The sequence below is a fragment of the Hyla sarda genome, unplaced genomic scaffold (assembly GCF_029499605.1).
Source record: "Hyla sarda isolate aHylSar1 unplaced genomic scaffold, aHylSar1.hap1 scaffold_1042, whole genome shotgun sequence".
Lineage (NCBI taxonomy): Eukaryota > Metazoa > Chordata > Amphibia > Anura > Hylidae > Hyla > Hyla sarda.
In genome coordinates, this window is record NW_026607661.1 from 1 (window position 1) to 27,944 (window position 27,944).

General features: G+C 45.7%; 11 non-coding genes and 1 pseudogene across 11 annotated transcripts; all 12 read left to right on the forward strand.

The window, feature by feature from the left end:
* The first annotated feature begins 1,595 nt into the window (after positions 1–1,595).
* Positions 1,596–1,786, forward strand: LOC130299154 (U2 spliceosomal RNA). The gene has a single exon (XR_008850343.1). It is a non-coding gene; the product is annotated as a U2 spliceosomal RNA (small nuclear RNA).
* A 2,086-nt stretch (positions 1,787–3,872) lies between these two features.
* Positions 3,873–4,063, forward strand: LOC130299169 (U2 spliceosomal RNA). Its single transcript, XR_008850355.1, has one exon. It is a non-coding gene; the product is annotated as a U2 spliceosomal RNA (small nuclear RNA).
* Positions 4,064–6,139: 2,076 nt separating this feature from the next.
* Positions 6,140–6,330, forward strand: LOC130299196 (U2 spliceosomal RNA). Its single transcript, XR_008850381.1, has one exon. It is a non-coding gene; the product is annotated as a U2 spliceosomal RNA (small nuclear RNA).
* Positions 6,331–8,421: 2,091 nt separating this feature from the next.
* Positions 8,422–8,612, forward strand: LOC130299197 (U2 spliceosomal RNA). Its single transcript, XR_008850382.1, has one exon. It is a non-coding gene; the product is annotated as a U2 spliceosomal RNA (small nuclear RNA).
* Positions 8,613–10,700: 2,088 nt separating this feature from the next.
* Positions 10,701–10,891, forward strand: LOC130299181 (U2 spliceosomal RNA). Its single transcript, XR_008850367.1, has one exon. It is a non-coding gene; the product is annotated as a U2 spliceosomal RNA (small nuclear RNA).
* A 2,074-nt stretch (positions 10,892–12,965) lies between these two features.
* On the forward strand, positions 12,966–13,156 carry LOC130299198 (U2 spliceosomal RNA). Its single transcript, XR_008850383.1, has one exon. It is a non-coding gene; the product is annotated as a U2 spliceosomal RNA (small nuclear RNA).
* A 2,087-nt stretch (positions 13,157–15,243) lies between these two features.
* Positions 15,244–15,434, forward strand: LOC130299199 (U2 spliceosomal RNA). The gene has a single exon (XR_008850384.1). It is a non-coding gene; the product is annotated as a U2 spliceosomal RNA (small nuclear RNA).
* Positions 15,435–17,534: 2,100 nt separating this feature from the next.
* On the forward strand, positions 17,535–17,725 carry LOC130299193 (U2 spliceosomal RNA). The gene has a single exon (XR_008850378.1). It is a non-coding gene; the product is annotated as a U2 spliceosomal RNA (small nuclear RNA).
* A 2,095-nt stretch (positions 17,726–19,820) lies between these two features.
* Positions 19,821–19,957, forward strand: LOC130299156 (U2 spliceosomal RNA; annotated as a pseudogene).
* A 1,435-nt stretch (positions 19,958–21,392) lies between these two features.
* On the forward strand, positions 21,393–21,577 carry LOC130299203 (U2 spliceosomal RNA). The gene has a single exon (XR_008850386.1). It is a non-coding gene; the product is annotated as a U2 spliceosomal RNA (small nuclear RNA).
* A 2,091-nt stretch (positions 21,578–23,668) lies between these two features.
* On the forward strand, positions 23,669–23,859 carry LOC130299205 (U2 spliceosomal RNA). The gene has a single exon (XR_008850388.1). It is a non-coding gene; the product is annotated as a U2 spliceosomal RNA (small nuclear RNA).
* A 2,094-nt stretch (positions 23,860–25,953) lies between these two features.
* LOC130299159 (U2 spliceosomal RNA) lies at positions 25,954–26,144 on the forward strand. Its single transcript, XR_008850345.1, has one exon. It is a non-coding gene; the product is annotated as a U2 spliceosomal RNA (small nuclear RNA).
* Positions 26,145–27,944: the final 1,800 nt, after the last annotated feature.

The window sequence follows — 27,944 nt, forward strand, 5'->3', positions numbered from 1 at the left end:
AGGTGTGTCATTGCTGTACATTGACCATGCATTGCTTCTGTGGTATTGCAAAGGCAAAGACAAATGCTTCCAGCCATCCATTGCACTAATGGATTGGTCATCAGCTGGCTGTCTATGTCCCGCATCAATATAGACCAAAGTACAGAGGGTTAGGCTATGCTATTGTGCACCTACCTGATGCATCAGAAGGTGCGAGGCCCTTGCTAAATTCTGTGCACAGACTTTGAGATCTATGCTTTAGACTGTATCTAAACCTGCTCCAACATGGACTGACATTCTGGCCTACTTTCAGCCGATGCGACTTGTCTGTCGCTGAACAGTCGCTTTTTATGTATTCAGCACCTATGTATAATGTTGTAAAAATGCTCTAGAAGCTAAAGTCGCAGAAATGTCACACATATTTGGCCTGCAACTTTCTGTGCGACAAATTCAGACAGGAAAAATCAGTATAAATCCTTAGAAAATTATCCCCCAGTGTCTCCATCTGCTGGCGGTATTGAATAAGCATTGCTGCACTGATGGGGTATGCATTAGACGAAAAAAAAGAAGAAAAAGAAGAATAATACGCCCAGAAAAGAGGCGAAAAGGAGAAAAACGTAAAAAAACGTGAAAAAAAAGTAAGAGGAAGAGAAGGGAAAAAAAGGTGGAAATGGGTTTAAAAGTGATTTCGGCGGAGAATATATATATATATATATATATATATATATATATATATATATATATGCGCACACACACACATAGATATAAACGTATTCTCCGTTGAGATATTGCAGCCGCTGCTGTGTCCAGGCCCAGGAGCCTTAGCACTGTGCTGTGATGTCACTCAATACCACTGACATCACTAGGTGTAAACAACATCTCTCCTTTGCTGTGTATGTGACTATGGAGCTGTTTGGTGATGTCGTCTATTACGGCCTTCATAGAAGCAACAGGAGATTGTTGCATCCATCTTGAACCCTCAGAACTACAGTGCTATGATGTCACTCACTTCCACAGGCCTTGCAGAGTGTAAACAACAACAACCCAGCTTTGTTGTGTATGTAACCAAAGGGATTTGTGATGTCACCTAGAACCTTCACAGCAGCGACAGCTTTATGAGGAGCATCAGCACTGCTCTGCCTGAGCAGAACCATCACCGCCATAGGTTGTCAAATAACCCGGATTTAACCCACACAGGTAAGTCCAATGGGGTGCAGGCATGTCCTCTATGCTTACAGCTTCCCGTGGGTGTTGGTTTGATACCGTTTGGGGACAGCCAAGGAGGCATCTGCAGGCAACAAAGGTAGGTGTGTGCTTGTGTGTGTGTTTCCTATGCAGATCCTAAGCCCAGTGTCACATGCAAGTAGGAGGAGTAAGAAGGGTTCCTGGCAAATCCGGGTTATGGATTGCATTTAAAAAGGCCCCGTGGGAGTGCAATGGGCCCCTGTCTTGCTGCTTAGCAATAATGGTATGGGTTTAGGTTCTGCTGTGTGTACTGGTGGTTGACTGCCCCCCAGCCCAGAGTGTGCATGGAAAATTGTCTGGCAGCCTCCCTGACAGCAAGCAGTGATAGTGCCCATGAAGGGGACCTTGTTGGGCCCGCCCCTTTCACGGTTATCGCTTCTCGGCCTTTTGGCTAAGATCAAGTGTAGTATCTGTTCTTATCAGTTTAATATCTGATACGTCCCCTATCTGGGGACCATATATTAAATGGATTTTTGAGAACGGGGGCCGATTTCGAAGCTTGCTTCCGTCGCCCTATGCATTGACCCGATATGGCAGTATCTTCGGGTACAGTGCACCACCCCCTTACAGGGTTAAAAAGAAAGATTCCTACTTTCATTGCTACCTGCTTGCTGGCTAGCCAGCTAGCCAGCCCTGTGGGCCTTGCTGCTGCTGCAGCCAAAAAACAAAAGGTGGTGCTGCTGCTGCTTCTGCTGCTTCTGCTTCTGCTTGTGTCTGGCCCCTGTTGGAGCGTCCAGGCACAGGACTTCTGCTGCTGCTGACTAAATGGCCTCCTTAATTGGATCATTTGAGTAGCCAGCACACCTGTGCAGGTAGGGCATGACATGATAGGCAGCTGCCTTGATAGCGGGTGGGTGCTGAATGTTCCTAATTGACAAAATAAGATTAATGCTTATGAAGAAATATAAAATCTCATCCCTTCCCCAATATCGCGCCACACCCCTACCCCTTAATTCCCTGGTTGAACGTGATGGACATATGTCTTTTTTCGACCGTACTAACTATGTAACTATGTAACATAACATGGGGGGGGGGGTCTCCTGGCTGTTCACACAGGTGTGTCATTGCTGTACATTGACCATGCATTGCTTCTGTGGTATTGCAAAGGCAAAGACAAATGCTTCCAGCCATCCATTGCACTAATGGATTGGTCATCAGCTGGCTGTCTATGTCCCGCATCAATATAGACCAAAGTACAGAGGGTTAGGCTATGCTATTGTGCACCTACCTGATGCATCAGAAGGTGCGAGGCCCTTGCTAAATTCTGTGCACAGACTTTGAGATCTATGCTTTAGACTGTATCTAAACCTGCTCCAACATGGACTGACATTCTGGCCTACTTTCAGCCGATGCGACTTGTCTGTCGCTGAACAGTCGCTTTTTATGTATTCAGCACCTATGTATAATGTTGTAAAAATGCTCTAGAAGCTAAAGTCGCAGAAATGTCACACATATTTGGCCTGCAACTTTCTGTGCGACAAATTCAGACAGGAAAAATCAGTATAAATCCTTAGAAAATTATCCCCCAGTGTCTCCATCTGCTGGCGGTATTGAATAAGCATTGCTGCACTGATGGGGTATGCATTAGACGAAAAAAAAGAAGAAAAAGAAGAATAATACGCCCAGAAAAGAGGCGAAAAGGAGAAAAACGTAAAAAAACGTGAAAAAAAAGTAAGAGGAAGAGAAGGGAAAAAAAGGTGGAAATGGGTTTAAAAGTGATTTCGGCGGAGAAATATATATATATATATATATATATATATATATATATATATATATATATATGCGCACACATAGATATAAACGTATTCTCCGTTGAGATATTGCAGCCGCTGCTGTGTCCAGGCCCAGGAGCCTTAGCACTGTGCTGTGATGTCACTCAATACCACTGACATCACTAGGTGTAAACAACATCTCTCCTTTGCTGTGTATGTGACTATGGAGCTGTTTGGTGATGTCGTCTATTACGGCCTTCATAGAAGCAACAGGAGATTGTTGCATCCATCTTGAACCCTCAGAACTACAGTGCTATGATGTCACTCACTTCCACAGGCCTTGCAGAGTGTAAACAACAACAACCCAGCTTTGTTGTGTATGTAACCAAAGGGATTTGTGATGTCACCTAGAACCTTCACAGCAGCGACAGCTTTATGAGGAGCATCAGCACTGCTCTGCCTGAGCAGAACCATCACCGCCATAGGTTGTCAAATAACCCGGATTTAACCCACACAGGTAAGTCCAATGGGGTGCAGGCATGTCCTCTATGCTTACAGCTTCCCGTGGGTGTTGGTTTGATACCGTTTGGGGACAGCCAAGGAGGCATCTGCAGGCAACAAAGGTAGGTGTGTGCTTGTGTGTGTGTTTCCTATGCAGATCCTAAGCCCAGTGTCACATGCAAGTAGGAGGAGTAAGAAGGGTTCCTGGCAAATCCGGGTTATGGATTGCATTTAAAAAGGCCCCGTGGGAGTGCAATGGGCCCCTGTCTTGCTGCTTAGCAATAATGGTATGGGTTTAGGTTCTGCTGTGTGTACTGGTGGTTGACTGCCCCCCAGCCCAGAGTGTGCATGGAAAATTGTCTGGCAGCCTCCCTGACAGCAAGCAGTGATAGTGCCCATGAAGGGGACCTTGTTGGGCCCGCCCCTTTCACGGTTATCGCTTCTCGGCCTTTTGGCTAAGATCAAGTGTAGTATCTGTTCTTATCAGTTTAATATCTGATACGTCCCCTATCTGGGGACCATATATTAAATGGATTTTTGAGAACGGGGGCCGATTTCGAAGCTTGCTTCCGTCGCCCTATGCATTGACCCGATATGGCAGTATCTTCGGGTACAGTGCACCACCCCCTTACAGGGTTAAAAAGAAAGATTCCTACTTTCATTGCTACCTGCTTGCTGGCTAGCCAGCTAGCCAGCCCTGTGGGCCTTGCTGCTGCTGCAGCCAAAAAACAAAAGGTGGTGCTGCTGCTGCTTCTGCTGCTTCTGCTTCTGCTTGTGTCTGGCCCCTGTTGGAGCGTCCAGGCACAGGACTTCTGCTGCTGCTGACTAAATGGCCTCCTTAATTGGATCATTTGAGTAGCCAGCACACCTGTGCAGGTAGGGCATGACATGATAGGCAGCTGCCTTGATAGCGGGTGGGTGCTGAATGTTCCTAATTGACAAAATAAGATTAATGCTTATGAAGAAATATAAAATCTCATCCCTTCCCCAATATCGCGCCACACCCCTACCCCTTAATTCCCTGGTTGAACGTGATGGACATATGTCTTTTTTCGACCGTACTAACTATGTAACTATGTAACATAACATGGGGGGGGGGGTCTCCTGGCTGTTCACACAGGTGTGTCATTGCTGTACATTGACCATGCATTGCTTCTGTGGTATTGCAAAGGCAAAGACAAATGCTTCCAGCCATCCATTGCACTAATGGATTGGTCATCAGCTGGCTGTCTATGTCCCGCATCAATATAGACCAAAGTACAGAGGGTTAGGCTATGCTATTGTGCACCTACCTGATGCATCAGAAGGTGCGAGGCCCTTGCTAAATTCTGTGCACAGACTTTGAGATCTATGCTTTAGACTGTATCTAAACCTGCTCCAACATGGACTGACATTCTGGCCTACTTTCAGCCGATGCGACTTGTCTGTCGCTGAACAGTCGCTTTTTATGTATTCAGCACCTATGTATAATGTTGTAAAAATGCTCTAGAAGCTAAAGTCGCAGAAATGTCACACATATTTGGCCTGCAACTTTCTGTGCGACAAATTCAGACAGGAAAAATCAGTATAAATCCTTAGAAAATTATCCCCCAGTGTCTCCATCTGCTGGCGGTATTGAATAAGCATTGCTGCACTGATGGGGTATGCATTAGACGAAAAAAAAGAAGAAAAAGAAGAATAATACGCCCAGAAAAGAGGCGAAAAGGAGAAAAACGTAAAAAAACGTGAAAAAAAAGTAAGAGGAAGAGAAGGGAAAAAAAGGTGGAAATGGGTTTAAAAGTGATTTCGGCGGAGAAATATATATATATATATATATATATATATATATATATATATGCGCACACATAGATATAAACGTATTCTCCGTTGAGATATTGCAGCCGCTGCTGTGTCCAGGCCCAGGAGCCTTAGCACTGTGCTGTGATGTCACTCAATACCACTGACATCACTAGGTGTAAACAACATCTCTCCTTTGCTGTGTATGTGACTATGGAGCTGTTTGGTGATGTCGTCTATTACGGCCTTCATAGAAGCAACAGGAGATTGTTGCATCCATCTTGAACCCTCAGAACTACAGTGCTATGATGTCACTCACTTCCACAGGCCTTGCAGAGTGTAAACAACAACAACCCAGCTTTGTTGTGTATGTAACCAAAGGGATTTGTGATGTCACCTAGAACCTTCACAGCAGCGACAGCTTTATGAGGAGCATCAGCACTGCTCTGCCTGAGCAGAACCATCACCGCCATAGGTTGTCAAATAACCCGGATTTAACCCACACAGGTAAGTCCAATGGGGTGCAGGCATGTCCTCTATGCTTACAGCTTCCCGTGGGTGTTGGTTTGATACCGTTTGGGGACAGCCAAGGAGGCATCTGCAGGCAACAAAGGTAGGTGTGTGCTTGTGTGTGTGTTTCCTATGCAGATCCTAAGCCCAGTGTCACATGCAAGTAGGAGGAGTAAGAAGGGTTCCTGGCAAATCCGGGTTATGGATTGCATTTAAAAAGGCCCCGTGGGAGTGCAATGGGCCCCTGTCTTGCTGCTTAGCAATAATGGTATGGGTTTAGGTTCTGCTGTGTGTACTGGTGGTTGACTGCCCCCCAGCCCAGAGTGTGCATGGAAAATTGTCTGGCAGCCTCCCTGACAGCAAGCAGTGATAGTGCCCATGAAGGGGACCTTGTTGGGCCCGCCCCTTTCACGGTTATCGCTTCTCGGCCTTTTGGCTAAGATCAAGTGTAGTATCTGTTCTTATCAGTTTAATATCTGATACGTCCCCTATCTGGGAACCATATATTAAATGGATTTTTGAGAACGGGGGCCGATTTCGAAGCTTGCTTCCGTCGCCCTATGCATTGACCCGATATGGCAGTATCTTCGGGTACAGTGCACCACCCCCTTACAGGGTTAAAAAGAAAGATTCCTACTTTCATTGCTACCTGCTTGCTGGCTAGCCAGCTAGCCAGCCCTGTGGGCCTTGCTGCTGCTGCAGCCAAAAAACAAAAGGTGGTGCTGCTGCTGCTTCTGCTGCTTCTGCTTCTGCTTGTGTCTGGCCCCTGTTGGAGCGTCCAGGCACAGGACTTCTGCTGCTGCTGACTAAATGGCCTCCTTAATTGGATCATTTGAGTAGCCAGCACACCTGTGCAGGTAGGGCATGACATGATAGGCAGCTGCCTTGATAGCGGGTGGGTGCTGAATGTTCCTAATTGACAAAATAAGATTAATGCTTATGAAGAAATATAAAATCTCATCCCTTCCCCAATATCGCGCCACACCCCTACCCCTTAATTCCCTGGTTGAACGTGATGGACATATGTCTTTTTTCGACCGTACTAACTATGTAACTATGTAACATAACATGGGGGGGGGGGGGGGTCTCCTGGCTGTTCACACAGGTGTGTCATTGCTGTACATTGACCATGCATTGCTTCTGTGGTATTGCAAAGGCAAAGACAAATGCTTCCAGCCATCCATTGCACTAATGGATTGGTCATCAGCTGGCTGTCTATGTCCCGCATCAATATAGACCAAAGTACAGAGGGTTAGGCTATGCTATTGTGCACCTACCTGATGCATCAGAAGGTGCGAGGCCCTTGCTAAATTCTGTGCACAGACTTTGAGATCTATGCTTTAGACTGTATCTAAACCTGCTCCAACATGGACTGACATTCTGGCCTACTTTCAGCCGATGCGACTTGTCTGTCGCTGAACAGTCGCTTTTTATGTATTCAGCACCTATGTATAATGTTGTAAAAATGCTCTAGAAGCTAAAGTCGCAGAAATGTCACACATATTTGGCCTGCAACTTTCTGTGCGACAAATTCAGACAGGAAAAATCAGTATAAATCCTTAGAAAATTATCCCCCAGTGTCTCCATCTGCTGGCGGTATTGAATAAGCATTGCTGCACTGATGGGGTATGCATTAGACGAAAAAAAAGAAGAAAAAGAAGAATAATACGCCCAGAAAAGAGGCGAAAAGGAGAAAAACGTAAAAAAACGTGAAAAAAAGTAAGAGGAAGAGAAGGGAAAAAAAGGTGGAAATGGGTTTAAAAGTGATTTCGGCGGAGAAATATATATATATATATATATATATATATATATATATATATATATATGCGCACACACACACATAGATATAAACGTATTCTCCGTTGAGATATTGCAGCCGCTGCTGTGTCCAGGCCCAGTAGCCTTAGCACTGTGCTGTGATGTCACTCAATACCACTGACATCACTAGGTGTAAACAACATCTCTCCTTTGCTGTGTATGTGACTATGGAGCTGTTTGGTGATGTCGTCTATTACGGCCTTCATAGAAGCAACAGGAGATTGTTGCATCCATCTTGAACCCTCAGAACTACAGTGCTATGATGTCACTCACTTCCACAGGCCTTGCAGAGTGTAAACAACAACAACCCAGCTTTGTTGTGTATGTAACCAAAGGGATTTGTGATGTCACCTAGAACCTTCACAGCAGCGACAGCTTTATGAGGAGCATCAGCACTGCTCTGCCTGAGCAGAACCATCACCGCCATAGGTTGTCAAATAACCCGGATTTAACCCACACAGGTAAGTCCAATGGGGTGCAGGCATGTCCTCTATGCTTACAGCTTCCCGTGGGTGTTGGTTTGATACCGTTTGGGGACAGCCAAGGAGGCATCTGCAGGCAACAAAGGTAGGTGTGTGCTTGTGTGTGTGTTTCCTATGCAGATCCTAAGCCCAGTGTCACATGCAAGTAGGAGGAGTAAGAAGGGTTCCTGGCAAATCCGGGTTATGGATTGCATTTAAAAAGGCCCCGTGGGAGTGCAATGGGCCCCTGTCTTGCTGCTTAGCAATAATGGTATGGGTTTAGGTTCTGCTGTGTGTACTGGTGGTTGACTGCCCCCCAGCCCAGAGTGTGCATGGAAAATTGTCTGGCAGCCTCCCTGACAGCAAGCAGTGATAGTGCCCATGAAGGGGACCTTGTTGGGCCCGCCCCTTTCACGGTTATCGCTTCTCGGCCTTTTGGCTAAGATCAAGTGTAGTATCTGTTCTTATCAGTTTAATATCTGATACGTCCCCTATCTGGGAACCATATATTAAATGGATTTTTGAGAACGGGGGCCGATTTCGAAGCTTGCTTCCGTCGCCCTATGCATTGACCCGATATGGCAGTATCTTCGGGTACAGTGCACCACCCCCTTACAGGGTTAAAAAGAAAGATTCCTACTTTCATTGCTACCTGCTTGCTGGCTAGCCAGCTAGCCAGCCCTGTGGGCCTTGCTGCTGCTGCAGCCAAAAAACAAAAGGTGGTGCTGCTGCTGCTTCTGCTGCTTCTGCTTCTGCTTGTGTCTGGCCCCTGTTGGAGCGTCCAGGCACAGGACTTCTGCTGCTGCTGACTAAATGGCCTCCTTAATTGGATCATTTGAGTAGCCAGCACACCTGTGCAGGTAGGGCATGACATGATAGGCAGCTGCCTTGATAGCGGGTGGGTGCTGAATGTTCCTAATTGACAAAATAAGATTAATGCTTATGAAGAAATATAAAATCTCATCCCTTCCCCAATATCGCGCCACACCCCTACCCCTTAATTCCCTGGTTGAACGTGATGGACATATGTCTTTTTTCGACCGTACTAACTATGTAACTATGTAACATAACATGGGGGGGGGGGGGGGTCTCCTGGCTGTTCACACAGGTGTGTCATTGCTGTACATTGACCATGCATTGCTTCTGTGGTATTGCAAAGGCAAAGACAAATGCTTCCAGCCATCCATTGCACTAATGGATTGGTCATCAGCTGGCTGTCTATGTCCCGCATCAATATAGACCAAAGTACAGAGGGTTAGGCTATGCTATTGTGCACCTACCTGATGCATCAGAAGGTGCGAGGCCCTTGCTAAATTCTGTGCACAGACTTTGAGATCTATGCTTTAGACTGTATCTAAACCTGCTCCAACATGGACTGACATTCTGGCCTACTTTCAGCCGATGCGACTTGTCTGTCGCTGAACAGTCGCTTTTTATGTATTCAGCACCTATGTATAATGTTGTAAAAATGCTCTAGAAGCTAAAGTCGCAGAAATGTCACACATATTTGGCCTGCAACTTTCTGTGCGACAAATTCAGACAGGAAAAATCAGTATAAATCCTTAGAAAATTATCCCCCAGTGTCTCCATCTGCTGGCGGTATTGAATAAGCATTGCTGCACTGATGGGGTATGCATTAGACGAAAAAAAAGAAGAAAAAGAAGAATAATACGCCCAGAAAAGAGGCGAAAAGGAGAAAAACGTAAAAAAACGTGAAAAAAAAGTAAGAGGAAGAGAAGGGAAAAAAAGGTGGAAATGGGTTTAAAAGTGATTTCGGCGGAGAAATATATATATATATATATATATATATATATATATATATATATGCGCACACACACACATAGATATAAACGTATTCTCCGTTGAGATATTGCAGCCGCTGCTGTGTCCAGGCCCAGGAGCCTTAGCACTGTGCTGTGATGTCACTCAATACCACTGACATCACTAGGTGTAAACAACATCTCTCCTTTGCTGTGTATGTGACTATGGAGCTGTTTGGTGATGTCGTCTATTACGGCCTTCATAGAAGCAACAGGAGATTGTTGCATCCATCTTGAACCCTCAGAACTACAGTGCTATGATGTCACTCACTTCCACAGGCCTTGCAGAGTGTAAACAACAACAACCCAGCTTTGTTGTGTATGTAACCAAAGGGATTTGTGATGTCACCTAGAACCTTCACAGCAGCGACAGCTTTATGAGGAGCATCAGCACTGCTCTGCCTGAGCAGAACCATCACCGCCATAGGTTGTCAAATAACCCGGATTTAACCCACACAGGTAAGTCCAATGGGGTGCAGGCATGTCCTCTATGCTTACAGCTTCCCGTGGGTGTTGGTTTGATACCGTTTGGGGACAGCCAAGGAGGCATCTGCAGGCAACAAAGGTAGGTGTGTGCTTGTGTGTGTGTTTCCTATGCAGATCCTAAGCCCAGTGTCACATGCAAGTAGGAGGAGTAAGAAGGGTTCCTGGCAAATCCGGGTTATGGATTGCATTTAAAAAGGCCCCGTGGGAGTGCAATGGGCCCCTGTCTTGCTGCTTAGCAATAATGGTATGGGTTTAGGTTCTGCTGTGTGTACTGGTGGTTGACTGCCCCCCAGCCCAGAGTGTGCATGGAAAATTGTCTGGCAGCCTCCCTGACAGCAAGCAGTGATAGTGCCCATGAAGGGGACCTTGTTGGGCCCGCCCCTTTCACGGTTATCGCTTCTCGGCCTTTTGGCTAAGATCAAGTGTAGTATCTGTTCTTATCAGTTTAATATCTGATACGTCCCCTATCTGGGGACCATATATTAAATGGATTTTTGAGAACGGGGGCCGATTTCGAAGCTTGCTTCCGTCGCCCTATGCATTGACCCGATATGGCAGTATCTTCGGGTACAGTGCACCACCCCCTTACAGGGTTAAAAAGAAAGATTCCTACTTTCATTGCTACCTGCTTGCTGGCTAGCCAGCTAGCCAGCCCTGTGGGCCTTGCTGCTGCTGCAGCCAAAAAACAAAAGGTGGTGCTGCTGCTGCTTCTGCTGCTTCTGCTTCTGCTTGTGTCTGGCCCCTGTTGGAGCGTCCAGGCACAGGACTTCTGCTGCTGCTGACTAAATGGCCTCCTTAATTGGATCATTTGAGTAGCCAGCACACCTGTGCAGGTAGGGCATGACATGATAGGCAGCTGCCTTGATAGCGGGTGGGTGCTGAATGTTCCTAATTGACAAAATAAGATTAATGCTTATGAAGAAATATAAAATCTCATCCCTTCCCCAATATCGCGCCACACCCCTACCCCTTAATTCCCTGGTTGAACGTGATGGACATATGTCTTTTTTCGACCGTACTAACTATGTAACTATGTAACATAACATGGGGGGGGGGGTCTCCTGGCTGTTCACACAGGTGTGTCATTGCTGTACATTGACCATGCATTGCTTCTGTGGTATTGCAAAGGCAAAGACAAATGCTTCCAGCCATCCATTGCACTAATGGATTGGTCATCAGCTGGCTGTCTATGTCCCGCATCAATATAGACCAAAGTACAGAGGGTTAGGCTATGCTATTGTGCACCTACCTGATGCATCAGAAGGTGCGAGGCCCTTGCTAAATTCTGTGCACAGACTTTGAGATCTATGCTTTAGACTGTATCTAAACCTGCTCCAACATGGACTGACATTCTGGCCTACTTTCAGCCGATGCGACTTGTCTGTCGCTGAACAGTCGCTTTTTATGTATTCAGCACCTATGTATAATGTTGTAAAAATGCTCTAGAAGCTAAAGTCGCAGAAATGTCACACATATTTGGCCTGCAACTTTCTGTGCGACAAATTCAGACAGGAAAAATCAGTATAAATCCTTAGAAAATTATCCCCCAGTGTCTCCATCTGCTGGCGGTATTGAATAAGCATTGCTGCACTGATGGGGTATGCATTAGACGAAAAAAAAGAAGAAAAAGAAGAATAATACGCCCAGAAAAGAGGCGAAAAGGAGAAAAACGTAAAAAAACGTGAAAAAAAAGTAAGAGGAAGAGAAGGGAAAAAAAGGTGGAAATGGGTTTAAAAGTGATTTCGGCGGAGAAATATATATATATATATATATATATATATATATATATATGCGCACACATAGATATAAACGTATTCTCCGTTGAGATATTGCAGCCGCTGCTGTGTCCAGGCCCAGGAGCCTTAGCACTGTGCTGTGATGTCACTCAATACCACTGACATCACTAGGTGTAAACAACATCTCTCCTTTGCTGTGTATGTGACTATGGAGCTGTTTGGTGATGTCGTCTATTACGGCCTTCATAGAAGCAACAGGAGATTGTTGCATCCATCTTGAACCCTCAGAACTACAGTGCTATGATGTCACTCACTTCCACAGGCCTTGCAGAGTGTAAACAACAACAACCCAGCTTTGTTGTGTATGTAACCAAAGGGATTTGTGATGTCACCTAGAACCTTCACAGCAGCGACAGCTTTATGAGGAGCATCAGCACTGCTCTGCCTGAGCAGAACCATCACCGCCATAGGTTGTCAAATAACCCGGATTTAACCCACACAGGTAAGTCCAATGGGGTGCAGGCATGTCCTCTATGCTTACAGCTTCCCGTGGGTGTTGGTTTGATACCGTTTGGGGACAGCCAAGGAGGCATCTGCAGGCAACAAAGGTAGGTGTGTGCTTGTGTGTGTGTTTCCTATGCAGATCCTAAGCCCAGTGTCACATGCAAGTAGGAGGAGTAAGAAGGGTTCCTGGCAAATCCGGGTTATGGATTGCATTTAAAAAGGCCCCGTGGGAGTGCAATGGGCCCCTGTCTTGCTGCTTAGCAATAATGGTATGGGTTTAGGTTCTGCTGTGTGTACTGGTGGTTGACTGCCCCCCAGCCCAGAGTGTGCATGGAAAATTGTCTGGCAGCCTCCCTGACAGCAAGCAGTGATAGTGCCCATGAAGGGGACCTTGTTGGGCCCGCCCCTTTCACGGTTATCGCTTCTCGGCCTTTTGGCTAAGATCAAGTGTAGTATCTGTTCTTATCAGTTTAATATCTGATACGTCCCCTATCTGGGAACCATATATTAAATGGATTTTTGAGAACGGGGGCCGATTTCGAAGCTTGCTTCCGTCGCCCTATGCATTGACCCGATATGGCAGTATCTTCGGGTACAGTGCACCACCCCCTTACAGGGTTAAAAAGAAAGATTCCTACTTTCATTGCTACCTGCTTGCTGGCTAGCCAGCTAGCCAGCCCTGTGGGCCTTGCTGCTGCTGCAGCCAAAAAACAAAAGGTGGTGCTGCTGCTGCTTCTGCTGCTTCTGCTTCTGCTTGTGTCTGGCCCCTGTTGGAGCGTCCAGGCACAGGACTTCTGCTGCTGCTGACTAAATGGCCTCCTTAATTGGATCATTTGAGTAGCCAGCACACCTGTGCAGGTAGGGCATGACATGATAGGCAGCTGCCTTGATAGCGGGTGGGTGCTGAATGTTCCTAATTGACAAAATAAGATTAATGCTTATGAAGAAATATAAAATCTCATCCCTTCCCCAATATCGCGCCACACCCCTACCCCTTAATTCCCTGGTTGAACGTGATGGACATATGTCTTTTTTCGACCGTACTAACTATGTAACTATGTAACATAACATGGGGGGGGGGGGGGGTCTCCTGGCTGTTCACACAGGTGTGTCATTGCTGTACATTGACCATGCATTGCTTCTGTGGTATTGCAAAGGCAAAGACAAATGCTTCCAGCCATCCATTGCACTAATGGATTGGTCATCAGCTGGCTGTCTATGTCCCGCATCAATATAGACCAAAGTACAGAGGGTTAGGCTATGCTATTGTGCACCTACCTGATGCATCAGAAGGTGCGAGGCCCTTGCTAAATTCTGTGCACAGACTTTGAGATCTATGCTTTAGACTGTATCTAAACCTGCTCCAACATGGACTGACATTCTGGCCTACTTTCAGCCGATGCGACTTGTCTGTCGCTGAACAGTCGCTTTTTATGTATTCAGCACCTATGTATAATGTTGTAAAAATGCTCTAGAAGCTAAAGTCGCAGAAATGTCACACATATTTGGCCTGCAACTTTCTGTGCGACAAATTCAGACAGGAAAAATCAGTATAAATCCTTAGAAAATTATCCCCCAGTGTCTCCATCTGCTGGCGGTATTGAATAAGCATTGCTGCACTGATGGGGTATGCATTAGACGAAAAAAAAGAAGAAAAAGAAGAATAATACGCCCAGAAAAGAGGCGAAAAGGAGAAAAACGTAAAAAAACGTGAAAAAAAGTAAGAGGAAGAGAAGGGAAAAAAAGGTGGAAATGGGTTTAAAAGTGATTTCGGCGGAGAAATATATATATATATATATATATATATATATATATATATATATGCGCACACACACACATAGATATAAACGTATTCTCCGTTGAGATATTGCAGCCGCTGCTGTGTCCAGGCCCAGTAGCCTTAGCACTGTGCTGTGATGTCACTCAATACCACTGACATCACTAGGTGTAAACAACATCTCTCCTTTGCTGTGTATGTGACTATGGAGCTGTTTGGTGATGTCGTCTATTACGGCCTTCATAGAAGCAACAGGAGATTGTTGCATCCATCTTGAACCCTCAGAACTACAGTGCTATGATGTCACTCACTTCCACAGGCCTTGCAGAGTGTAAACAACAACAACCCAGCTTTGTTGTGTATGTAACCAAAGGGATTTGTGATGTCACCTAGAACCTTCACAGCAGCGACAGCTTTATGAGGAGCATCAGCACTGCTCTGCCTGAGCAGAACCATCACCGCCATAGGTTGTCAAATAACCCGGATTTAACCCACACAGGTAAGTCCAATGGGGTGCAGGCATGTCCTCTATGCTTACAGCTTCCCGTGGGTGTTGGTTTGATACCGTTTGGGGACAGCCAAGGAGGCATCTGCAGGCAACAAAGGTAGGTGTGTGCTTGTGTGTGTGTTTCCTATGCAGATCCTAAGCCCAGTGTCACATGCAAGTAGGAGGAGTAAGAAGGGTTCCTGGCAAATCCGGGTTATGGATTGCATTTAAAAAGGCCCCGTGGGAGTGCAATGGGCCCCTGTCTTGCTGCTTAGCAATAATGGTATGGGTTTAGGTTCTGCTGTGTGTACTGGTGGTTGACTGCCCCCCAGCCCAGAGTGTGCATGGAAAATTGTCTGGCAGCCTCCCTGACAGCAAGCAGTGATAGTGCCCATGAAGGGGACCTTGTTGGGCCCGCCCCTTTCACGGTTATCGCTTCTCGGCCTTTTGGCTAAGATCAAGTGTAGTATCTGTTCTTATCAGTTTAATATCTGATACGTCCCCTATCTGGGAACCATATATTAAATGGATTTTTGAGAACGGGGGCCGATTTCGAAGCTTGCTTCCGTCGCCCTATGCATTGACCCGATATGGCAGTATCTTCGGGTACAGTGCACCACCCCCTTACAGGGTTAAAAAGAAAGATTCCTACTTTCATTGCTACCTGCTTGCTGGCTAGCCAGCTAGCCAGCCCTGTGGGCCTTGCTGCTGCTGCAGCCAAAAAACAAAAGGTGGTGCTGCTGCTGCTTCTGCTGCTTCTGCTTCTGCTTGTGTCTGGCCCCTGTTGGAGCGTCCAGGCACAGGACTTCTGCTGCTGCTGACTAAATGGCCTCCTTAATTGGATCATTTGAGTAGCCAGCACACCTGTGCAGGTAGGGCATGACATGATAGGCAGCTGCCTTGATAGCGGGTGGGTGCTGAATGTTCCTAATTGACAAAATAAGATTAATGCTTATGAAGAAATATAAAATCTCATCCCTTCCCCAATATCGCGCCACACCCCTACCCCTTAATTCCCTGGTTGAACGTGATGGACATATGTCTTTTTTCGACCGTACTAACTATGTAACTATGTAACATAACATGGGGGGGGGGGGGGGGTCTCCTGGCTGTTCACACAGGTGTGTCATTGCTGTACATTGACCATGCATTGCTTCTGTGGTATTGCAAAGGCAAAGACAAATGCTTCCAGCCATCCATTGCACTAATGGATTGGTCATCAGCTGGCTGTCTATGTCCCGCATCAATATAGACCAAAGTACAGAGGGTTAGGCTATGCTATTGTGCACCTACCTGATGCATCAGAAGGTGCGAGGCCCTTGCTAAATTCTGTGCACAGACTTTGAGATCTATGCTTTAGACTGTATCTAAACCTGCTCCAACATGGACTGACATTCTGGCCTACTTTCAGCCGATGCGACTTGTCTGTCGCTGAACAGTCGCTTTTTATGTATTCAGCACCTATGTATAATGTTGTAAAAATGCTCTAGAAGCTAAAGTCGCAGAAATGTCACACATATTTGGCCTGCAACTTTCTGTGCGACAAATTCAGACAGGAAAAATCAGTATAAATCCTTAGAAAATTATCCCCCAGTGTCTCCATCTGCTGGCGGTATTGAATAAGCATTGCTGCACTGATGGGGTATGCATTAGACGAAAAAAAAGAAGAAAAAGAAGAATAATACGCCCAGAAAAGAGGCGAAAAGGAGAAAAACGTAAAAAAACGTGAAAAAAAAGTAAGAGGAAGAGAAGGGAAAAAAAGGTGGAAATGGGTTTAAAAGTGATTTCGGCGGAGAAATATATATATATATATATATATATATATATATATATATATATATATATATATATGCGCACACACACACATAGATATAAACGTATTCTCCGTTGAGATATTGCAGCCGCTGCTGTGTCCAGGCCCAGGAGCCTTAGCACTGTGCTGTGATGTCACTCAATACCACTGACATCACTAGGTGTAAACAACATCTCTCCTTTGCTGTGTATGTGACTATGGAGCTGTTTGGTGATGTCGTCTATTACGGCCTTCATAGAAGCAACAGGAGATTGTTGCATCCATCTTGAACCCTCAGAACTACAGTGCTATGATGTCACTCACTTCCACAGGCCTTGCAGAGTGTAAACAACAACAACCCAGCTTTGTTGTGTATGTAACCAAAGGGATTTGTGATGTCACCTAGAACCTTCACAGCAGCGACAGCTTTATGAGGAGCATCAGCACTGCTCTGCCTGAGCAGAACCATCACCGCCATAGGTTGTCAATAACCCGGATTTAACCCACACAGGTAAGTCCAATGGGGTGCAGGCATGTCCTCTATGCTTACAGCTTCCCGTGGGTGTTGGTTTGATACCGTTTGGGGACAGCCAAGGAGGCATCTGCAGGCAACAAAGGTAGGTGTGTGCTTGTGTGTGTGTTTCCTATGCAGATCCTAAGCCCAGTGTCACATGCAAGTAGGAGGAGTAAGAAGGGTTCCTGGCAAATCCGGGTTATGGATTGCATTTAAAAAGGCCCCGTGGGAGTGCAATGGGCCCCTGTCTTGCTGCTTAGCAATAATGGTATGGGTTTAGGTTCTGCTGTGTGTACTGGTGGTTGACTGCCCCCCAGCCCAGAGTGTGCATGGAAAATTGTCTGGCAGCCTCCCTGACAGCAAGCAGTGATAGTGCCCATAAAGGGGACCTTGTTGGGCCCGCCCCTTTCACGGTTATCGCTTCTCGGCCTTTTGGCTAAGATCAAGTGTAGTATCTGTTCTTATCAGTTTAATATCTGATACGTCCCCTATCTGGGGACCATATATTAAATGGATTTTTGAGAACGGGGGCCGATTTCGAAGCTTGCTTCCGTCGCCCTATGCATTGACCCGATATGGCAGTATCTTCGGGTACAGTGCACCACCCCCTTACAGGGTTAAAAAGAAAGATTCCTACTTTCATTGCTACCTGCTTGCTGGCTAGCCAGCTAGCCAGCCCTGTGGGCCTTGCTGCTGCTGCAGCCAAAAAACAAAAGGTGGTGCTGCTGCTGCTTCTGCTGCTTCTGCTTCTGCTTGTGTCTGGCCCCTGTTGGAGCGTCCAGGCACAGGACTTCTGCTGCTGCTGACTAAATGGCCTCCTTAATTGGATCATTTGAGTAGCCAGCACACCTGTGCAGGTAGGGCATGACATGATAGGCAGCTGCCTTGATAGCGGGTGGGTGCTGAATGTTCCTAATTGACAAAATAAGATTAATGCTTATGAAGAAATATAAAATCTCATCCCTTCCCCAATATCGCGCCACACCCCTACCCCTTAATTCCCTGGTTGAACGTGATGGACATATGTCTTTTTTCGACCGTACTAACTATGTAACTATGTAACATAACATGGGGGGGGGGGGGGGGGGGGTCTCCTGGCTGTTCACACAGGTGTGTCATTGCTGTACATTGACCATGCATTGCTTCTGTGGTATTGCAAAGGCAAAGACAAATGCTTCCAGCCATCCATTGCACTAATGGATTGGTCATCAGCTGGCTGTCTATGTCCCGCATCAATATAGACCAAAGTACAGAGGGTTAGGCTATGCTATTGTGCACCTACCTGATGCATCAGAAGGTGCGAGGCCCTTGCTAAATTCTGTGCACAGACTTTGAGATCTATGCTTTAGACTGTATCTAAACCTGCTCCAACATGGACTGACATTCTGGCCTACTTTCAGCCGATGCGACTTGTCTGTCGCTGAACAGTCGCTTTTTATGTATTCAGCACCTATGTATAATGTTGTAAAAATGCTCTAGAAGCTAAAGTCGCAGAAATGTCACACATATTTGGCCTGCAACTTTCTGTGCGACAAATTCAGACAGGAAAAATCAGTATAAATCCTTAGAAAATTATCCCCCAGTGTCTCCATCTGCTGGCGGTATTGAATAAGCATTGCTGCACTGATGGGGTATGCATTAGACGAAAAAAAAGAAGAAAAAGAAGAATAATACGCCCAGAAAAGAGGCGAAAAGGAGAAAAACGTAAAAAAACGTGAAAAAAAAGTAAGAGGAAGAGAAGGGAAAAAAAGGTGGAAATGGGTTTAAAAGTGATTTCGGCGGAGAAATATATATATATATATATATATATATATATATATATATATATATGCGCACACACACACATAGATATAAACGTATTCTCCGTTGAGATATTGCAGCCGCTGCTGTGTCCAGGCCCAGGAGCCTTAGCACTGTGCTGTGATGTCACTCAATACCACTGACATCACTAGGTGTAAACAACATCTCTCCTTTGCTGTGTATGTGACTATGGAGCTGTTTGGTGATGTCGTCTATTACGGCCTTCATAGAAGCAACAGGAGATTGTTGCATCCATCTTGAACCCTCAGAACTACAGTGCTATGATGTCACTCACTTCCACAGGCCTTGCAGAGTGTAAACAACAACAACCCAGCTTTGTTGTGTATGTAACCAAAGGGATTTGTGATGTCACCTAGAACCTTCACAGCAGCGACAGCTTTATGAGGAGCATCAGCACTGCTCTGCCTGAGCAGAACCATCACCGCCATAGGTTGTCAAATAACCCGGATTTAACCCACACAGGTAAGTCCAATGGGGTGCAGGCATGTCCTCTATGCTTACAGCTTCCCGTGGGTGTTGGTTTGATACCGTTTGGGGACAGCCAAGGAGGCATCTGCAGGCAACAAAGGTAGGTGTGTGCTTGTGTGTGTGTTTCCTATGCAGATCCTAAGCCCAGTGTCACATGCAAGTAGGAGGAGTAAGAAGGGTTCCTGGCAAATCCGGGTTATGGATTGCATTTAAAAAGGCCCCGTGGGAGTGCAATGGGCCCCTGTCTTGCTGCTTAGCAATAATGGTATGGGTTTAGGTTCTGCTGTGTGTACTGGTGGTTGACTGCCCCCCAGCCCAGAGTGTGCATGGAAAATTGTCTGGCAGCCTCCCTGACAGCAAGCAGTGATAGTGCCCATGAAGGGGACCTTGTTGGGCCCGCCCCTTTCACGGTTATCGCTTCTCGGCCTTTTGGCTAAGATCAAGTGTAGTATCTGCTCACTTGGTCTGGTCAGAGGGTGTCTGGGGTACCCGGCTCCTTGGCCTGGGGGGATCGTCCTTCTTAACGGAGGGACTTCACCCCCCTGCTGCTATTAGGGAGCCGGCTTAGTCCCCAGACAACGGGAGGCGATCACCCTTCACTGCCCACTCTTTGGTGGGGGAGTGTTTTTCTGTCCCTGCCTGGACACGCCTATTGAAGATGGAAGAGATCATGGACACCTCTCAATCTGTTGGAGAGGAGGTTCCTTTTTTTGGGAAGATCAAGAATGGGGTCCGGATCCTGCTGAAAGACCTTGAGAAGAAAAGAAGAGGACTTTCCTTTGTAATGGAGGAAATTCTTTTTGGAGTTTTGGAAATTGCAAAGACACAAATCCTTTCCATGTTGGAATTTCCAAAGAAAGGGTGCTTTGATGTTATTTTGGTTTCCGAAGAGGATTATGATTTATTTTGGAAGAAATTTGAGACAATCAAGTCTGATCCAGTGTGGGAGGGCGTGGAAGTCATTCCCCACTTTCCCAGGAGAGAAAGAATTTTAACGGTGAGGATGTATAGTCCTTACGTCCCTGAGGAGGATATTATAATTCTTTTGACCCAATTTTGTGAGGAAATTGCGCCACTTGGGAAAATTTATAATCAGTATGGAGTCTGGACAACAAAGTGGAGATTTAAAGTAAAGTTCAAGGAAGACGCAGATGGAAGAGTTCTTTATCCCCCTGCCCGTTTTAAAATAGGGGTTATCAATGGAGATATGTTTTTTGCAGGTATGCAGAATTTCTGTAGAAAATGCAAGAAATATGGCCATTTAAAGGAAGAGTGCACCTCAATGTGGTGCCAAAAATGCCAAAAAGAAGGTCATGAAATCGAATCCTGTAGCCAAAAAAGTAAATGTAATTTATGTAACAAAATTGGTCACATGTATGTGAACTGTCCAAAGAGGAAGAAGAAAAGAGAAGAAGAAGTTTCTGAACAAGAGCCAGAAATTAAAAGATCTGTGGTAACCCAAGAGCCAAAAATTGTTGGAAAAGAGATGATAGTAGAAGAAAAGAACATTGGAGAGCATAAGAGTAAAAAGAAAAATGAAGAGCCGGTGAGAGATTTAAGAGGATATTCAGGGTCTTTCCAAACTATTTTGGAGAGAGCTCCAGATGAGGAAAGAGAATTGTTCTTACAGGACCTGGATAATCTATTATCCACCTTTAAAGCCCAGTTGCCTGCAGTAAGAAACAAAGTTTATGATTCTTTTCGCCCTGACGTGGATCGATTTATGGTAACTTATAAAATACCGGCCTGGTTGGCCATCCCAGTAAAAAGGGAAATGGAAAAAGGAAGCTTAACCTATGGTTTAATTGATTACTTGGCAGTTTACGCCCGGAGAAAGGGAATGAATTTGTTATAATTTTGGAATGTTTATTATTTTTATTGTTGTTATAATATTTTATTTCAATTTGTCTTTTTTTAGGAATAAATAAAAGTGTTACCTGATGATGAACAAAACAATCGAGTCCATATAAGATCTTGGAGCTCTGATTGAGTTCTGAGGGCTAACTTAAAAAAAAAATCTGTTCTTATCAGTTTAATATCTGATACGTCCCCTATCTGGGGACCATATATTAAATGGATTTTTGAGAACGGGGGCCGATTTCGAAGCTTGCTTCCGTCGCCCTATGCATTGACCCGATATGGCAGTATCTTCGGGTACAGTGCACCACCCCCTTACAGGGTTAAAAAGAAAGATTCCTACTTTCATTGCTACCTGCTTGCTGGCTAGCCAGCTAGCCAGCCCTGTGGGCCTTGCTGCTGCTGCAGCCAAAAAACAAAAGGTGGTGCTGCTGCTGCTTCTGCTGCTTCTGCTTCTGCTTGTGTCTGGCCCCTGTTGGAGCGTCCAGGCACAGGACTTCTGCTGCTGCTGACTAAATGGCCTCCTTAATTGGATCATTTGAGTAGCCAGCACACCTGTGCAGGTAGGGCATGACATGATAGGCAGCTGCCTTGATAGCGGGTGGGTGCTGAATGTTCTTAATTGACAAAATAAGATTAATGCTTATGAAGAAATATAAAATCTCATCCCTTCCCCAATATCGCGCCACACCCCTACCCCTTAATTCCCTGGTTGAACGTGATGGACATATGTCTTTTTTCGACCGTACTAACTATGTAACTATGTAACATAACATGGGGGGGGGGGGGGGGTCTCCTGGCTGTTCACACAGGTGTGTCATTGCTGTACATTGACCATGCATTGCTTCTGTGGTATTGCAAAGGCAAAGACAAATGCTTCCAGCCATCCATTGCACTAATGGATTGGTCATCAGCTGGCTGTCTATGTCCCGCATCAATATAGACCAAAGTACAGAGGGTTAGGCTATGCTATTGTGCACCTACCTGATGCATCAGAAGGTGCGAGGCCCTTGCTAAATTCTGTGCACAGACTTTGAGATCTATGCTTTAGACTGTATCTAAACCTGCTCCAACATGGACTGACATTCTGGCCTACTTTCAGCCGATGCGACTTGTCTGTCGCTGAACAGTCGCTTTTTATGTATTCAGCACCTATGTATAATGTTGTAAAAATGCTCTAGAAGCTAAAGTCGCAGAAATGTCACACATATTTGGCCTGCAACTTTCTGTGCGACAAATTCAGACAGGAAAAATCAGTATAAATCCTTAGAAAATTATCCCCCAGTGTCTCCATCTGCTGGCGGTATTGAATAAGCATTGCTGCACTGATGGGGTATGCATTAGACGAAAAAAAAGAAGAAAAAGAAGAATAATACGCCCAGAAAAGAGGCGAAAAGGAGAAAAACGTAAAAAAACTTGAAAAAAAAGTAAGAGGAAGAGAAGGGAAAAAAAGGTGGAAATGGGTTTAAAAGTGATTTCGGCGGAGAAATATATATATATATATATATATATATATATATATATATATATATGCGCACACACACACATAGATATAAACGTATTCTCCGTTGAGATATTGCAGCCGCTGCTGTGTCCAGGCCCAGGAGCCTTAGCACTGTGCTGTGATGTCACTCAATACCACTGACATCACTAGGTGTAAACAACATCTCTCCTTTGCTGTGTATGTGACTATGGAGCTGTTTGGTGATGTCGTCTATTACGGCCTTCATAGAAGCAACAGGAGATTGTTGCATCCATCTTGAACCCTCAGAACTACAGTGCTATGATGTCACTCACTTCCACAGGCCTTGCAGAGTGTAAACAACAACAACCCAGCTTTGTTGTGTATGTAACCAAAGGGATTTGTGATGTCACCTAGAACCTTCACAGCAGCGACAGCTTTATGAGGAGCATCAGCACTGCTCTGCCTGAGCAGAACCATCACCGCCATAGGTTGTCAAATAACCCGGATTTAACCCACACAGGTAAGTCCAATGGGGTGCAGGCATGTCCTCTATGCTTACAGCTTCCCGTGGGTGTTGGTTTGATACCGTTTGGGGACAGCCAAGGAGGCATCTGCAGGCAACAAAGGTAGGTGTGTGCTTGTGTGTGTGTTTCCTATGCAGATCCTAAGCCCAGTGTCACATGCAAGTAGGAGGAGTAAGAAGGGTTCCTGGCAAATCCGGGTTATGGATTGCATTTAAAAAGGCCCCGTGGGAGTGCAATGGGCCCCTGTCTTGCTGCTTAGCAATAATGGTATGGGTTTAGGTTCTGCTGTGTGTACTGGTGGTTGACTGCCCCCCAGCCCAGAGTGTGCATGGAAAATTGTCTGGCAGCCTCCCTGACAGCAAGCAGTGATAGTGCCCATGAAGGGGACCTTGTTGGGCCCGCCCCTTTCACGGTTATCGCTTCTCGGCCTTTTGGCTAAGATCAAGTGTAGTATCTGTTCTTATCAGTTTAATATCTGATACGTCCCCTATCTGGGGACCATATATTAAATGGATTTTTGAGAACGGGGGCCGATTTCGAAGCTTGCTTCCGTCGCCCTATGCATTGACCCGATATGGCAGTATCTTCGGGTACAGTGCACCACCCCCTTACAGGGTTAAAAAGAAAGATTCCTACTTTCATTGCTACCTGCTTGCTGGCTAGCCAGCTAGCCAGCCCTGTGGGCCTTGCTGCTGCTGCAGCCAAAAAACAAAAGGTGGTGCTGCTGCTGCTTCTGCTGCTTCTGCTTCTGCTTGTGTCTGGCCCCTGTTGGAGCGTCCAGGCACAGGACTTCTGCTGCTGCTGACTAAATGGCCTCCTTAATTGGATCATTTGAGTAGCCAGCACACCTGTGCAGGTAGGGCATGACATGATAGGCAGCTGCCTTGATAGCGGGTGGGTGCTGAATGTTCCTAATTGACAAAATAAGATTAATGCTTATGAAGAAATATAAAATCTCATCCCTTCCCCAATATCGCGCCACACCCCTACCCCTTAATACCCTGGTTGAACGTGATGGACATATGTCTTTTTTCGACCGTACTAACTATGTAACTATGTAACATAACATGGGGGGGGGGGGGGGGGGTCTCCTGGCTGTTCACACAGGTGTGTCATTGCTGTACATTGACCATGCATTGCTTCTGTGGTATTGCAAAGGCAAAGACAAATGCTTCCAGCCATCCATTGCACTAATGGATTGGTCATCAGCTGGCTGTCTATGTCCAGCATCAATATAGACCAAAGTACAGAGGGTTAGGCTATGCTATTGTGCACCTACCTGATGCATCAGAAGGTGCGAGGCCCTTGCTAAATTCTGTGCACAGACTTTGAGATCTATGCTTTAGACTGTATCTAAACCTGCTCCAACATGGACTGACATTCTGGCCTACTTTCAGCCGATGCGACTTGTCTGTCGCTGAACAGTCGCTTTTTATGTATTCAGCACCTATGTATAATGTTGTAAAAATGCTCTAGAAGCTAAAGTCGCAGAAATGTCACACATATTTGGCCTGCAACTTTCTGTGCGACAAATTCAGACAGGAAAAATCAGTATAAATCCTTAGAAAATTATCCCCCAGTGTCTCCATCTGCTGGCGGTATTGAATAAGCATTGCTGCACTGATGGGGTATGCATTAGACGAAAAAAAAGAAGAAAAAGAAGAATAATACGCCCAGAAAAGAGGCGAAAAGGAGAAAAACGTAAAAAAACGTGAAAAAAAAGTAAGAGGAAGAGAAGGGAAAAAAAGGTGGAAATGGGTTTAAAAGTGATTTCGGCGGAGAATATATATATATATATATATATATATATATATATATATATATATATGCGCACACACACACATAGATATAAACGTATTCTCCGTTGAGATATTGCAGCCGCTGCTGTGTCCAGGCCCAGGAGCCTTAGCACTGTGCTGTGATGTCACTCAATACCACTGACATCACTAGGTGTAAACAACATCTCTCCTTTGCTGTGTATGTGACTATGGAGCTGTTTGGTGATGTCGTCTATTACGGCCTTCATAGAAGCAACAGGAGATTGTTGCATCCATCTTGAACCCTCAGAACTACAGTGCTATGATGTCACTCACTTCCACAGGCCTTGCAGAGTGTAAACAACAACAACCCAGCTTTGTTGTGTATGTAACCAAAGGGATTTGTGATGTCACCTAGAACCTTCACAGCAGCGACAGCTTTATGAGGAGCATCAGCACTGCTCTGCCTGAGCAGAACCATCACCGCCATAGGTTGTCAAATAACCCGGATTTAACCCACACAGGTAAGTCCAATGGGGTGCAGGCATGTCCTCTATGCTTACAGCTTCCCGTGGGTGTTGGTTTGATACCGTTTGGGGACAGCCAAGGAGGCATCTGCAGGCAACAAAGGTAGGTGTGTGCTTGTGTGTGTGTTTCCTATGCAGATCCTAAGCCCAGTGTCACATGCAAGTAGGAGGAGTAAGAAGGGTTCCTGGCAAATCCGGGTTATGGATTGCATTTAAAAAGGCCCCGTGGGAGTGCAATGGGCCCCTGTCTTGCTGCTTAGCAATAATGGTATGGGTTTAGGTTCTGCTGTGTGTACTGGTGGTTGACTGCCCCCCAGCCCAGAGTGTGCATGGAAAATTGTCTGGCAGCCTCCCTGACAGCAAGCAGTGATAGTGCCCATGAAGGGGACCTTGTTGGGCCCGCCCCTTTCACGGTTATCGCTTCTCGGCCTTTTGGCTAAGATCAAGTGTAGTATCTGTTCTTATCAGTTTAATATCTGATACGTCCCCTATCTGGGGACCATATATTAAATGGATTTTTGAGAACGGGGGCCGATTTCGAAGCTTGCTTCCGTCGCCCTATGCATTGACCCGATATGGCAGTATCTTCGGGTACAGTGCACCACCCCCTTACAGGGTTAAAAAGAAAGATTCCTACTTTCATTGCTACCTGCTTGCTGGCTAGCCAGCTAGCCAGCCCTGTGGGCCTTGCTGCTGCTGCAGCCAAAAAACAAAAGGTGGTGCTGCTGCTGCTTCTGCTGCTTCTGCTTCTGCTTGTGTCTGGCCCCTGTTGGAGCGTCCAGGCACAGGACTTCTGCTGCTGCTGACTAAATGGCCTCCTTAATTGGATCATTTGAGTAGCCAGCACACCTGTGCAGGTAGGGCATGACATGATAGGCAGCTGCCTTGATAGCGGGTGGGTGCTGAATGTTCCTAATTGACAAAATAAGATTAATGCTTATGAAGAAATATAAAATCTCATCCCTTCCCCAATATCGCGCCACACCCCTACCCCTTAATTCCCTGGTTGAACGTGATGGACATATGTCTTTTTTCGACCGTACTAACTATGTAACTATGTAACATAACATGGGGGGGGGGGGGGGTCTCCTGGCTGTTCACACAGGTGTGTCATTGCTGTACATTGACCATGCATTGCTTCTGTGGTATTGCAAAGGCAAAGACAAATGCTTCCAGCCATCCATTGCACTAATGGATTGGTCATCAGCTGGCTGTCTATGTCCCGCATCAATATAGACCAAAGTACAGAGGGTTAGGCTATGCTATTGTGCACCTACCTGATGCATCAGAAGGTGCGAGGCCCTTGCTAAATTCTGTGCACAGACTTTGAGATCTATGCTTTAGACTGTATCTAAACCTGCTCCAACATGGACTGACATTCTGGCCTACTTTCAGCCGATGCGACTTGTCTGTCGCTGAACAGTCGCTTTTTATGTATTCAGCACCTATGTATAATGTTGTAAAAATGCTCTAGAAGCTAAAGTCGCAGAAATGTCACACATATTTGGCCTGCAACTTTCTGTGCGACAAATTCAGACAGGAAAAATCAGTATAAATCCTTAGAAAATTATCCCCCAGTGTCTCCATCTGCTGGCGGTATTGAATAAGCATTGCTGCACTGATGGGGTATGCATTAGACGAAAAAAAAGAAGAAAAAGAAGAATAATACGCCCAGAAAAGAGGCGAAAAGGAGAAAAACGTAAAAAAACGTGAAAAAAAAGTAAGAGGAAGAGAAGGGAAAAAAAGGTGGAAATGGGTTTAAAAGTGATTTCGGCGGAGAAATATATATATATATATATATATATATATATATATATATATATATGCGCACACACACACATAGATATAAACGTATTCTCCGTTGAGATATTGCAGCCGCTGCTGTGTCCAGGCCCAGGAGCCTTAGCACTGTGCTGTGATGTCACTCAATACCACTGACATCACTAGGTGTAAACAACATCTCTCCTTTGCTGTGTATGTGACTATGGAGCTGTTTGGTGATGTCGTCTATTACGGCCTTCATAGAAGCAACAGGAGATTGTTGCATCCATCTTGAACCCTCAGAACTACAGTGCTATGATGTCACTCACTTCCACAGGCCTTGCAGAGTGTAAACAACAACAACCCAGCTTTGTTGTGTATGTAACCAAAGGGATTTGTGATGTCACCTAGAACCTTCACAGCAGCGACAGCTTTATGAGGAGCATCAGCACTGCTCTGCCTGAGCAGAACCATCACCGCCATAGGTTGTCAAATAACCCGGATTTAACCCACACAGGTAAGTCCAATGGGGTGCAGGCATGTCCTCTATGCTTACAGCTTCCCGTGGGTGTTGGTTTGATACCGTTTGGGGACAGCCAAGGAGGCATCTGCAGGCAACAAAGGTAGGTGTGTGCTTGTGTGTGTG